Consider the following 13,006-nt stretch of genomic DNA (forward strand, 5'->3'; position numbering starts at 1 on the left):
ATGTTTCCTCTTAGTCATTTTCCATCCACTGACCCCCACCCTGATCCTTGGCTATAAACGGCCACTGGCCCAAGCTGTGTTCAGAGTTGGGCCCAATCTCTCTCCCCAACTGTTATATCCCATTGCATGGTTCCCTATACTTGTCCTGAAGGTCCTGAATAGAGCCTGACGCACCATCCTTAACAAATGTCATTGAATATCTTTTTCTTTAACGCTTTCTTTAACCATTCTCTACTGGCATGCTGCATTATTTTCTCATAATATCCCAAGTGGAACAGATTTATCTTTAAAATGTTTGTGTTGAGATATAATCCATGTATTATTAAATTCAGCCTTGGGGCGCCTGGGTGGCTCAGTCGGTTAAGTGTCCGACTTCAGCCCGGGTCACGATCTCGCGGTCCGTGAGTTCGAGCCCCACGTCGGGCTCTGGGCTGATGGCTCAGAGCCTGGAGCCTGCTTCCGATTCTGTGTCTCCCTCTCTCTCTGCCCCTCCCCCGTTCATGCTCTGTCTTTCTCTGTCTCAAAAATAAATAAACGTTAAAAAAAAAAAATTTTAAAAAATAAATAAATAAATTCAGCCTTTTATTTTTATTACTTTTTTTAATGTTTATTTTTGAGACAGAGAGAGAGACAGAGCATGAATGGGGGAGGATCAGAGAGAGGGAAACACAGAATCTGAAACAGGCTCCAGGCTCTGAGCTGCCAGCACCGAGCCTGACGCGGGGCTCGAACTCATGGACCACGAGATCATGACCTGAGCCAAAGTCAGCTGCTTAACCAACTGAGCCACCCAGGTACCCCAAATTCAGCCTTTTAAATATACAATTCAGTGGTCATTAATATATTCAAGTTGTGTAACCATCACCAGTACCTAATTCCAGATCATTTTTCATCACTCTAAAAAAAAAAAGAAAAACCCTAAAAAACAAAATCCAAAAACTCCTATGTTTAATTAGCAGTCACTTTCCTTCTCCCCTCTTCCCAGCCCCTGACAACTACTAATCTGCTATACACATTTGCTCATTCTGTACATTTCACATAAATAGAATCATACAATGCATAGTTTTTGTATATGGCTCTTTCACTTAGCATAACGTTTCTTAGGTCCATCCATGTTGTAAAACATCATTTTCTTTTTGTAAGAACGATACACACACACACCAATCCACACACAGCCATGGTTAGAGAGGCCTTCTTTAGTCCAGGATTACATAAATAGTCGCCTGTATTTTCTTCTGGTATTTTTTATTTCCTTTAGATCTATTTCTGGACTTTGTGTTACATTTTACATCTCTGTTCATTCTTCTACTATAATAATAAGCGTTGTTTAAATTAAACTCTTGGTAAAGTTAGTCCTCCATTATTACTTTTTATGATTTATCTTGTTCTTTGAGTATGTTTTTCCCTTAAATTAACTTTATCATTTTATTAAATTCCAGAAAAAATATCATTGGTATTATAGATGTAATTATCTTCTACTTACTTTATTAATTTGGTAAAGACTTGATCTCTTCAAAATCTGAGTGTACTGAGGAGAAAAATAAAATTTTAAAAATTGTAGCTATGAAGATCAAAAGAATTGACCATCTCTGAATTGTGCTTTCCCTAAGCTAGAAATGAAACAAAGACTTTGGGATATTACTCAGATAGTCCCTTTTGTTAAATCCAGTGTCTTATTTAAATTAAATTTAGAATTTATTTTTATGGGTACAAGTTGAACTTTAAGGTTGTTATTTATACCTTTGTTTTCCTTAAAAAGTTATCTGAGGAGGCTTACTACTAGATGCAACTTGTATAAGAGATTAACACATCAAAGCACATTAATAATATCAGAAAGGGAGATCCAAAATTATGTGGACAAAGTGGAAATCAATTTTACCATAAAATGCAATGAAACAATAATACTTTTGTCTTGGAGCTTCCTAGAAGTAAATGCAAAAAAGATAGCATAATTTTTTTTCTGGCTGCATAGAGGTACAGTTTGCATTTTGTTCAGGAATACAACCCTTTTCTATCACTAACTTCTAAGAAAAGATCATTAGACAATTTTTGATAAGCATTAGCATCCTCAGTATGAGGATGGAATTCCTCATATTCATTCCATATTCATGGAATATGAACAGATTATTTATTCTTGGCATGGCTGCTCCTTGTCAACCCATAACAAAAGCTCAAGTCATGTGTTAAGTAGTAACTCAGGGAAAGCATTTCAATGAGCAGCAGGTGGACCATGCTGTAGGAAAAAGAACCAGGCAGGCCTACCACTGAGTAGCTTTGCTATGTGATCTTAAGCAAGTTACTTAACTTCCCTGATCGTCAGCTTTCTCATTTGTAAATGAGGCTGACACCTAAGTCAGAATGGTTAAAATTAATAACTCAGGCAACAACAGATGTTGGTGAGGATGCAGAGAAAGGGGAACACTTTTGAACTGCTGCTGGGAATGAAACTGATGCAGCCATTCTGGAAAACAGTATGGAGGTTCCTCAAAAAATTAAAAATAGAACTACCCTATGACCCAGCAATTGCACTACTAGTTATTTATCCAAAGAATACAAAAATGCTATTTCGAAGGGGCACATGCGCTCCAATGTTTATAGCAGCGCTATTGACAATAGCCAAAGTATGGAAAGAGCCCAAATGTCCATCGACTGATGAATGGATAAAGAAGATGTAGTATATATACAATGGAATAATACTCAGCCATCAAGAAGAATGAAATCTTGCCATCTGCAACAATGTGGACAGAACTAGAGAGTATTATGCTAAGCAAAATAAGTCAATCAGAGAAAGACACATATCATGATTTCACTCATATGAGGAATTTAAGAACCACAACAGATGAACACAGGGGAAGAGAAGGAAAATTAAGATAAAAACAGAGAGGGAGGCAAACCATAAGAGACTCTTAAATAGACAGACCAAACTGAGGGTTGCTGGAAGGGAAGTGGGTGTAGGGATGGGCTAAATGGGTGATGGGCATTAAGGAGGGCACTTGTTGGGATAAGCACTGGGTGTTATACGTAAGTGATGAATCACTGGGTTCTACTCCTGAAACCAATACCACCCTGTATGTTAACTAACTTGAACTTAAATAAACAAATAATAAAAAAAAAGATTACTGAGAGAATTAAATTAAGTGAAGCACCTCCTGTGTATCTAGTACGTTGCTTCTGTCTCTCCCTTTCCCCCAAGCGAATGGCATACAGACTGCTGCTCTTGGTCTTGTGAGGATAGAGAAAAAAAATCAGGAAAGTGAAAGGAACTGATATTCGGCAAGTTACCCCAGGGCCTGAGTATCATGAGCAGTGGGTTACTTCAGGAAAGCAAATATGAAGGTTTCTCAGCCTCACTTACATCATAAGTCACAAATAGATGCATGTATCCACAGGGCTAAGTTTGGGTTAGAAAAGGTTTTTAGTCAAATTCTTTTCATACAGATGATCTGCATATTTAACACAAGAATATCCTTCACTTCCATAAAGAAATAGATGTTCTTATAATTTTTCCTGAAACTTGTGGCTTTTCCAATCGTTCTTCCAAATTTTGTCAGTTTTGAGCAAGAAATATTTCACTTTCCTCTGAACCTATGATCGACATTGTGAGCCTGACTATAGCCTGTCACTTTGTCTCAGTTCTGGGAGTCTATAGGGAATAGTGGTGACTATGGTGAACTTGAAAGCACAAGGGAATGGTATTTTTAGGCCCTTGCCAATTGTCAGTAGGAAAAGGAGTCTTTTTTTCCCTTAAACTGAAAAATCTTCTCAAAAAAAATTTTCCCTAAATTTTCAAGAGAAGCCATATATCACATCTCTCCCTATTTTAAAACACTAGCAATTAATTCATATGGGGCAAGACTACAAGCCAAAAGAAATAGGACTGTGTGATTTCCGATTTATAAAGGCTTTCGTGGTGCAGAACCTGCATGAGCACTTTTCTAGTAAACTAGGAGGAGAATAAATGTCTGTCTGTGGAGAGAACCGTACTGACTTAGGAAGCAGTGCACGCAGATCTACCCTCCACCCTTGGAGCCAGGATCTCACTTAGTAAACTCTGAAGGATAAAAAACACTTCAGTAGTGCCCCTTCCCTCTCTTCCCCTCCGTATTTTCTTCTCTGAAAAATAAAAGACAATATTGGAGTCTGTCAGATCCATGAGATGCTGAATTCCAAACAGAAGGGCAAAAACAGATCCCTTCTACTAAGGAAAAGCCTACAAAAAGGAATCAATTAATGTAGACTTTGCTTGGAGGACTGAGAAGTAATTGCCTGAGTGTTCAAGACCAGCTGGAGTTTATTTGCATTTGCTGGGGGAGAGTGTTCTGCAGTCCACAGCCACTGAAGTCAGCAAGGGGGTAAAAATAGGACCAGGAGCTTGAGGCTTATTAGAATGACACAGACTTCTTTTTTATGGCATTAAAGTGTATTAAGGACATTTATCTCATTTGAGGAGACAGAAAGGTGCTTGTGCAAGGTGAAGCACACATACCACACTCCCTCTTTTATGGTTTTGGGATTAAAAACTATACACTGAGGTCAGGGAATTAAATGATATTGTAGCAATGCCAAATGCTAAAGGAGGATGTTTTATCATTTTGACTGGACTGCTTATGAAAAAGATTATTTCTTGTCCACAGCAAACACATTCATTTTTTTTTTCTTTCTTTTGCAGTGCCTGAAAAATATCTTTAGAAATTGAATTTTGGAACCTAAGAATATGTGTATTTCCTTTGGGAAGCAGCCATTTGTCCTAAAAGATGTGCCAAGTTTTTACAATGGAAAGGGAGGGAAGGCCATATGAAACAGGCAAACTCTTATCACCATGTTTTACATGTGGAGAGAAGATTTAAATAATGCTGCATGCTATGAACCAGCAATACATTTCAGTATGTGAAATTATTCCTAATATCATAGTCCTTGCTAAATTTTAATTTTGATCTCAAGAACAGTCTTTTTTCCCTGCCATTCTTTTTCCTGAGCTTCTCCCATCCAACTTCAATCCACATAAAGACTTCTGTAATTCTTGAGCCAGTGTGAAGACGGTTTTAATTTATGGCTTTGGTACAATCTTTCAAAATATGTAATTTATGTCTGGTGATTCCATAGGAGATGCAGAGTCTGTTGAATGTATGGCTGGAATAAAAATTATAATGAAATGAAAAATTATGCGGGTACGAGTGAGGTGGGCCAATATAAAACAGATACAGCCTGAAGTTTGAGGCTCTATAGATTCCACCTCAATCTGTGGGCAAGGCCATCAGAGGAATGCAGTGTTGTCTGCTCCCAATACAAAGATGTCCTGCAACTCAGTGTTGGTAGCGTGCAAGTCACTCCCTATGTGGTACAGGACCAGGAAGTCACTACTATGCTGCCCACAATACCCGGGGAAGAGAGGAACACTTATAGCCATTATCTGAAGAGTAGGAATTAAGTTGATGGGCAAGATCCGTGTGGGCAAGTTCAGTCCCACAGTGAAGTCACAATATTCCAAGCATTTCTGATAATTCTCAACTTTATTCCTTGCTCCAGGAAGCATGAGTAAAATAATACACTTTATTTCACCTGTGAGGGCCTTAACCAGCCCACTTAACTATGTTGATAATTAGACCTTACTTTGATAACTGGAAGGGCGAGAAGAAATATCTACAAGTATCAAAATTAGTATTCCCAAGACCAGCTGATGGTCAGAATCTATTTTTAAGATAGATTCCTAAGTCTTTCCCTCAGGAATTCTAATTCCCAGGTTCTTAGATGGAGCAATCGAAAAGGCTCCCAAGATGGCTCTTATGATCAACCAAGGTTGGAAACCAAGAACCTAATCTAGTACTTCTTCATCCTGACTACACATTAGAACCCTGGAGGAATGTACTGGGTAGATTAAATCAGATTCCCTTGGGATTCTAATGTGCAGTCAATCAAGAACCAGGGACCCTTACCCCAGCCTAAAAGAGCACTAGAGCCACAGGGAGGCCAGCGCTGCTTATTCTCATTCCTGAGACTGGCATTTTATGGGAGATGAAGGAAGTAGGATGATTGATGAAACCACATTTGCAAGTTATGTTTAAAACAGAAATGACCGATTCAGTGTTTCTTAAATATTTAGATCCACAGCCTCCCATGCGATTCAAGTTTCATGCAACATGAATTCTTTGTGATATTTTACCCAATCTATCTTTGATATACCTCTCACTTGTCCTTGCTACTTGGCTTCCAGGGATGTCAGGAAGATTAAGGAGATAATGACTAAAAGGGAGAGAGAATGTGGTTCAGTGAAGTCAAGAGGGTGTGGAAGCCACGTACAGACTAAGAGACTGGCATAAAGCTGAAACAACCCTAATCCCAAATCACTTCTTCCCAAGGTAGACTGGTGTTCCTTTTCCCCAAGACTGCATTAACAGAGAAAACAGAGGGGGCAGCCATGGCCACAAATTCTGTGTGGGATCAGGGAGGATAAACCACACTGAAAGGATCTCCTTTCTGTGGGGACCAAAGCCAACTACACAGAGAATCAGGGCAGGAAGATACAACATAAACAACAATTAACCTGGAGATCCACTTCTTTGGAAAATACTGAGTGCTGCTAAGTACTAAGTACTGTGTTAGTAGTAGTGACTGGGACTGGGAATAAAAGCAAATGAGACATGATCCCTGCCCTCAAGGAACTTGCAGTTTAGCAGGGGGGAACAAATATCATGTCAAAAAAAAAAATCACTCTATAGCCAGCTTTGCCCTTATCAGTTGTATAAGACAAATTATTACACTGTATTCTAGAAAATTATAACAACTTAGACCCTGAGACTCAAGAAGGGTAGCACATTTTCTGTCAGTAAAACAGGTATCACACCTATGCTACAAGATTGTTCTGGGAATGAAATAACAGAGTTTAGAGCACAGAAGTACAAGAAACATGTCCTATCCCTTCAGAGGAAGGAAAAATAACATCTTCTGGAGAGTAGCAGGACAAGGTTTTTGAAGGAGATGGAATATGAGCTAAACTTGCAAGGTTAAGAAGGATTCTGACTAGTAAAGGTAAAAAAAGTACAAAGATGCTGAGTGAGGACAATGAGGCAGGAGTTTGAGGATGAGTACATTAAACCACAGAAGATCTACCACTTGCTGCTTTAAAATTCCTAAACAATGCAATTTGACTATGTGACTCTCCAGCTTCTCAAATGAGATTAGGCCAATGTTCTCATTTTCTGGGGGAGGGAAGGATATTCCGAAGAAAGGACAAAACTGACAGGGAAACAGCAGGCAGAAGTTGGGAGGCAGAGAGATGGAGGCTGGGTCCCCAAGGCTCAATCTTCCCAGATCAAAATAAATGCCTACTAACCATGAGACAGCTGGAATGTCACTGTCTTATAAGTCCAGGCAGCTATCAGACCCAGAATGTTTACATCCCCATTATGTTTACACGGCACTAGCCAAGTGGCACTGCGTGGTGCCAAAACCAGTGGATACATGGATAGATATGATCATGCAGCTGGACCCTCAGATCCCTAGGGCTAGCTATGTAGGCTCATTCTTATCATTTCATTAACTTCACAGCAGTAACCACATTGTTTATACCACTGACTCTAAAAATGTGGTTCTCAGACCACCAGCAGTACCAGGAAGTTGTTAGGAATGTAAATTCTCAGGTTCCACCCTAGAGCACTGAATTAGAAACTCTCAAGGTAGGGCCCAGCAATCTATGCTTCAACAAGCCCTCAAGGATGCATGCTGAAGTCTGAGAACCTTTCCTCTGCAAAAGTGAATTTCTGGCTATGGCAGGGTTTTACTCTTTAACTATTACCTTGGATAAATCATTTATATCTTCAAAGGACCAATAAATGAGGAAAGAGGGAATTAGAGCAGAAAGGTCCATTTCCATAGTCTCTTTCAACTGTAACATACTACAATTGATCAGTTCACAAGTGTGCAAATGTTTATAGTTCGTTAGTTTGAATTGTTGGTGCTGGCATTTGTGGCTCTTGTTGAGAGTATTAGCATAGTATGTTTGAATCCTAATGACTGCTTTGAAAATGTCACCCATCTCCATTATTCAACTTTTTAGGCTAGTAATATTAATGCTGTATGAGTAGTAACACCTACATGGGGGGTGGCATGTATTAAAACATGGATTTGTGGTAGAAAAACAACATGACTACAGTGTATTTCCTAGTCTCTGTTGTGGTTATACACTTCAATAAAAATGAGACCTTTCAATGAATTAAAATTATAAACACAAGCTGCCAGAATGAATTTAAATGATTAAATCCTAGAACAACTACTTTTCAAATAAACCTCTACCCAGAATCTAAAAGACTTAACAATGACAGTCAATACTTAAAGGTGAGTCAAATATGTAAGCCATTTGTGCCTTGCAAATCAGCCCAAACCAGGAGTATAAAATTCAGAGCTCCAAAAACTGAAGAAAATTGAGCTATACCTCAAAGAAATCAGACTGGGGATGAATCAGGATGTTTAAGAACAATTAGCCATCTGTTTTCCAGTGGCGTCCTTCCTCAAGCTATTGATACACACTGACATTTAGATGTAGGATTTGTGAATTAAAATGTAAGTTCTGGGATGGTAGAAATTTTGCCTATCTTGTCTACTGCTATGCCCTCAGTGCTTAGAATAAGGTCAAGCACATAGCAGGTATTCAGTAAATGCATAAATGATCCACAAAATTGATACAGGTGGCACTCTCAAACAGAATTTTCTGTAATGATAAAAAAGTTGTATAAGTTATATTGTCCAATACAGTAGACACTGACTATAGGTGGTACTGAGCACTTAGAATGTTGCTAGTGTAACTTGGGAAAAATGTTTACATTTAAATTTAAATAGCTATTTAATTGAAAATTATGTAGACACAGTTATAGAGGCTGAGGAAAATGTATGTGGGGGGTGCACAGAAAAACAAGAGTGAGTATATAATGCAGCAAACTGTGATATTATTTCTGACAGGGAAAGTGGTTCAGATAAAGGCAGATTGGGTGGACAATGCTTCCTGGGCTCCAGATTCTTTCCACTTTCCCTAAAGTCTGTAGCAGCAGCTGTTGAGACAGGGAGGACTGAATTTCAGATTTAAGGAGGAGAGACAACACTCCTCAACCACCAGGGACAAGGTGGTATTGAACCCACGGACACCAACAGCTGGTGGAAAGTGACTGCTGTACGGCCAAAGACACCAAGTGTCTACGGAAACAAAAGCAGTGAAGAAGTTGGGATTTCTCTCCTGGCTCAGCTTGCTAGCTGGTTCATGTGTTCATTCAAATATTCTCCAATGCTCCCTAAGTGCCAGGCCCTGTTTTCTTTTCCCTTCTTAGGGGATGTTATCCCAAGCACTGATCCTTGCAATTGAGTCAGACTTTGAGGTTCTTGGGCTTGCCACAAAATAGAGGAAATCTTGGGAAGAAAGGGCTGCCTTGCAAAATGAGATAATTAAATGAGAACCATTTAATCTTAATTGGAAAAAAAAAAAAAAAAGACATGCCCTTTTTTTTCTACCCAAACTAGTGAAAATTGATTGTTGTGTATGTGGCATAAAGCCTAAAATTACAGCATAGTATTAGGTGCTGCCTTGATTTTTGGTAAAATCAAGAGGGCCTTGAATGGCCTAACTCCCTCTGGATAAGGTTCCCTAGCAAAGCAACTCTCCTTATCAAAGGTATCAGGCATAGTTCCTGCTTATCCCTGAGTAGAAGGTTTTAGTTCCTAACAAGCAAGTGGAATTATTCAAACAAGCCCATCACATCCTCCCCGGGAATCAGGGGGGACCCCACCCTCTTGACACCACAAACCTGCTTCCCACAACTCCTAGCTATTCATGCTGTTCCTGAGTGCAACTCCCCAGTAGCCCTGTGTGACATGCAGTGTTTTTACCACCCCCCCCCCCAAGCTTTGAGTACATGTGACTAATCAACTGCTGTTGATCACATGCATCCTGTGTTGCGTGTTTGGCTCATCCCCTAGGGTGAGTTCCCTCCCTCACCAATGGAGCGAATAGAAAGTCATTAAAACAAGTTCTACATAGAAGCACCTGGGTGCTCAGTTGGTTGAGTGTCAGACTCTTGATTTTGGCTCAGGTCATGATTCCAGGTTTGTGGGATCGAGCCTCATGTCAGGATCCATGCTGAGCATGAAGCCTGCTTAAGATTCTCTCTCTCCCTTCCTCCACCCCTCTCTCCCACTCTGTCAAAAAATTAAAAAAAAATTTAAAACCCCCTCAATTTCTACATATTTTTGCAAACTCTTCATAGGTAATTCATCAGTTGTTGCTGGGCCAGATAGAATTTATTGATACTTAGGACAATCTCAACCCTTTCAGGGGCATGAAACTTGGAAAAAAACTATATTTCTTAGAGATCCTTGTCATCAGATTAGATTCCCATTAGATTATCACTGATTAGAAGTCAGAGCGTGACATTTGAAGGGTGAAAGAAAAGCCATAATTCTCCAGTAGCAGCTGTGGGTTAATAGCACTAGACAAAAGGCAGAAGGTTTGGTCAGAGACTTCTGAGGGTCCACCAGAGAACCATCTATTTACTTAGGCGCTACAGGCAGCTAAGGCTTTTATTGGCTATTCCTTCATGTCTCCTGCATATCCAATTTCCTAAAATCTGCTATAGCAAATGACTGCACCTTGGTTTATATCCTCTTGGCTTCCCCTCTGGTTTCAGCCATGGTTGCACAGTTCCATACAAGCTTCAACTCCATGGTGGCAGCATTCTTCCTCAAGTGCCAGATACACATTTCTATTTCTGTTCTAGGGTTCCTCTGACATTGCAGATGTCATGGGAGTCGGCTGGGACCACAAAAATGTGGTACAGCTCAGAAATACAGGGAGTTAATATCCATGGGGCAATTCTTGGAAGGCAATGGATAATTCTTCCTACCTTTCATCCCATGGGAGGACAATTCTGGAATGGATTCCATAGGTTTCTAAGTAGGTTCTGCTAGAATCAAGCTCCCATAATGCAATCTCTACAACACACCCCTGTTGGCCATTCCTCTTTGCCTTATTTCTCACTGCTAATCCTGGGATCAGCTCCCAAGTAAACTATCTACTCCTAAGTCCTTACCTCAAGCTTTACTTTGTGAGGAATCCAAACTAAGAGAGTGGCTTTCCTGACCTTTGCTCCCCCAGCCCTCCAAAGATTGTATAAGCTTTTGTTTCCCTGTACTAAAATATTTCCTATTGGGGCACCTGGGTGGCTCAGTCGGTTAAGCGTCCGACTTCGGCTCAGGTCACGATCTCACGGTCCGTGGGTTCGAGCCCTGCGTTGGGCTCTGGGCTGATGATGGCCCAGAGCCTGGAGCCTGCTTCCGATTCTGTGTCTCCCTCTCTCTCTGACCCTCCCCCGTTCATGCTCTGTCTCTCTCTGTCTCAAAAATAAATAAACGTTAAAAAAAAATAAAAAATAAAAAATATTTCCTATTCCTCACAGAGTGGCTTCTGTTTTCCTGAACCAACTATAATTAATAGAGTTACACAATATTCCATCACATAATAGATCATTTTACCTATTACTCTGCAAACAGACATTAAGAGGGGCATCATTATTTTGCTTTTGTTATCTTCAGTACTTTGATTACTATGGAAAATATTACTAGTTGTTTTATCAAGACATCCTTTCAGTATACCTTACTAACAAAACCTTATTTGGGTTAACCTGACCCAATATAGCTAACTGTAGGCGTGCTGACCATACTGACTCTATCTTTGGTCCTCCATTTTGTTCATGTTAGCTCAGTGATGTCTTTTGGGGCTACATGTTCCGAGCCCCAGAGAGATTAATATACATACCTTAGAAATGCCTGCCACATCTGGGACAGGGGGAGGTTTGTTTTGGCCTCCCATGAATCTATTAGAGATAATATAGTCTTTCCCCTTCCCAATACACAGGTTGTGCCACAAGATCTAATTAAAAGGTAGCTGTCAATTAGATGCATGTAAGCCCCATGAGGTGTGTGTAACATCTCATTACAATGCCCTTTGGCATGTCCCCTCACTCTATAAAATCTGTGGACTAAGGTAAGATTTTGTGGAGAATAACTATGCACCTGCTGTGGATTGTCCTTTGCTCAATCCCCCTGTCAGTAAGTTACCCTGAATAAAACTCGGTAAACTGTATGGAGTGGTCTGCTTCGGTTTCCAATCTCAAAGTGCCTTCTCATTTTGGGAGATACTTTACTGTCTCTCCTGCACCTTCTAACATTGAGCCAAACCTTAATTTTATAGTCTCCATTGAAGTTAGGAGAGACATAGTTCTAACTAATGAGAAACAGAAGTTCACCCTAGAAAAGTTTAAGCTGGCTTCCTTATTTTTTTCTTTTCCCATCTGGAACAATGACATGAAATAAACTTGCCATCCTACATCCACAAGGGACAGTGAGGACAAAAACCACTGCTTGGGAGGCTGATGGTATGATGGAGCTGCCTCAGGAGCCCTGAATATTGGTCTCCTCACTTCTTGTTATGTGAGAAAGATAAAGGTCCATTTTGTTAAGCTGCTGTGATGATTTCTTTTACCCTGCTGAGTGCAATCCCCTTACACTGTCTTCATATTTTTCACTTTGAATCATTTCCTTTGACTTGACTCCTGGAAGGAAACTGCCAGGTCAAGAGAGGTATATACATAAATTTATGATACTAAATGATCTTACAAATGATGCTAAGTGATCTTACAAAAGGACTAGATCAATCTACATGGCTACCATCATACTATGACACTATATATTCTGGAAAGGGACACTGTACTTGTTTTGTAATTATCTTGCTAAACAAATTCCATTTCATCACCGGTCTAATATACTATTAGTAAGTTCTAAGCTCATAGGCTACATGGAAAGAAAATGCTCTGTGGAATCCTTACTCATAACAACTGTGAGCAGATTGTCCACTCAATAAAGCAGCACATACTATGATAGCTCTACAATGATTTTTATCACAAGATGACTATTAAAGACAGCCAGCGTGACCTCCTTCAAAGAAAATTTCCCCCACTGTTCCAAACAG

At 39.8% G+C, this 13,006-nt stretch overlaps 1 protein-coding gene and 1 long non-coding RNA gene across 10 annotated transcripts in view; one reads left to right on the forward strand and one right to left on the reverse strand.

Moving 5' to 3' along the window:
* LOC122230553 overlaps positions 1 to 5,024 on the forward strand; it is a 92,928-nt gene extending 87,904 nt beyond the window's left edge. The window contains exon 3 of the long non-coding RNA XR_006207537.1: positions 4,670 to 5,024. This is a non-coding gene — a long non-coding RNA (uncharacterized LOC122230553). The remainder of the gene's footprint in view (positions 1 to 4,669) is intronic.
* Positions 1 to 13,006, reverse strand: part of TMEM108 (transmembrane protein 108) — a 359,971-nt gene that overhangs the window by 174,889 nt on the left and 172,076 nt on the right. The window lies entirely within an intron of this gene.

Source organism: Panthera tigris, chromosome C2, assembly GCF_018350195.1.
Source record: "Panthera tigris isolate Pti1 chromosome C2, P.tigris_Pti1_mat1.1, whole genome shotgun sequence".
Lineage (NCBI taxonomy): Eukaryota > Metazoa > Chordata > Mammalia > Carnivora > Felidae > Panthera > Panthera tigris.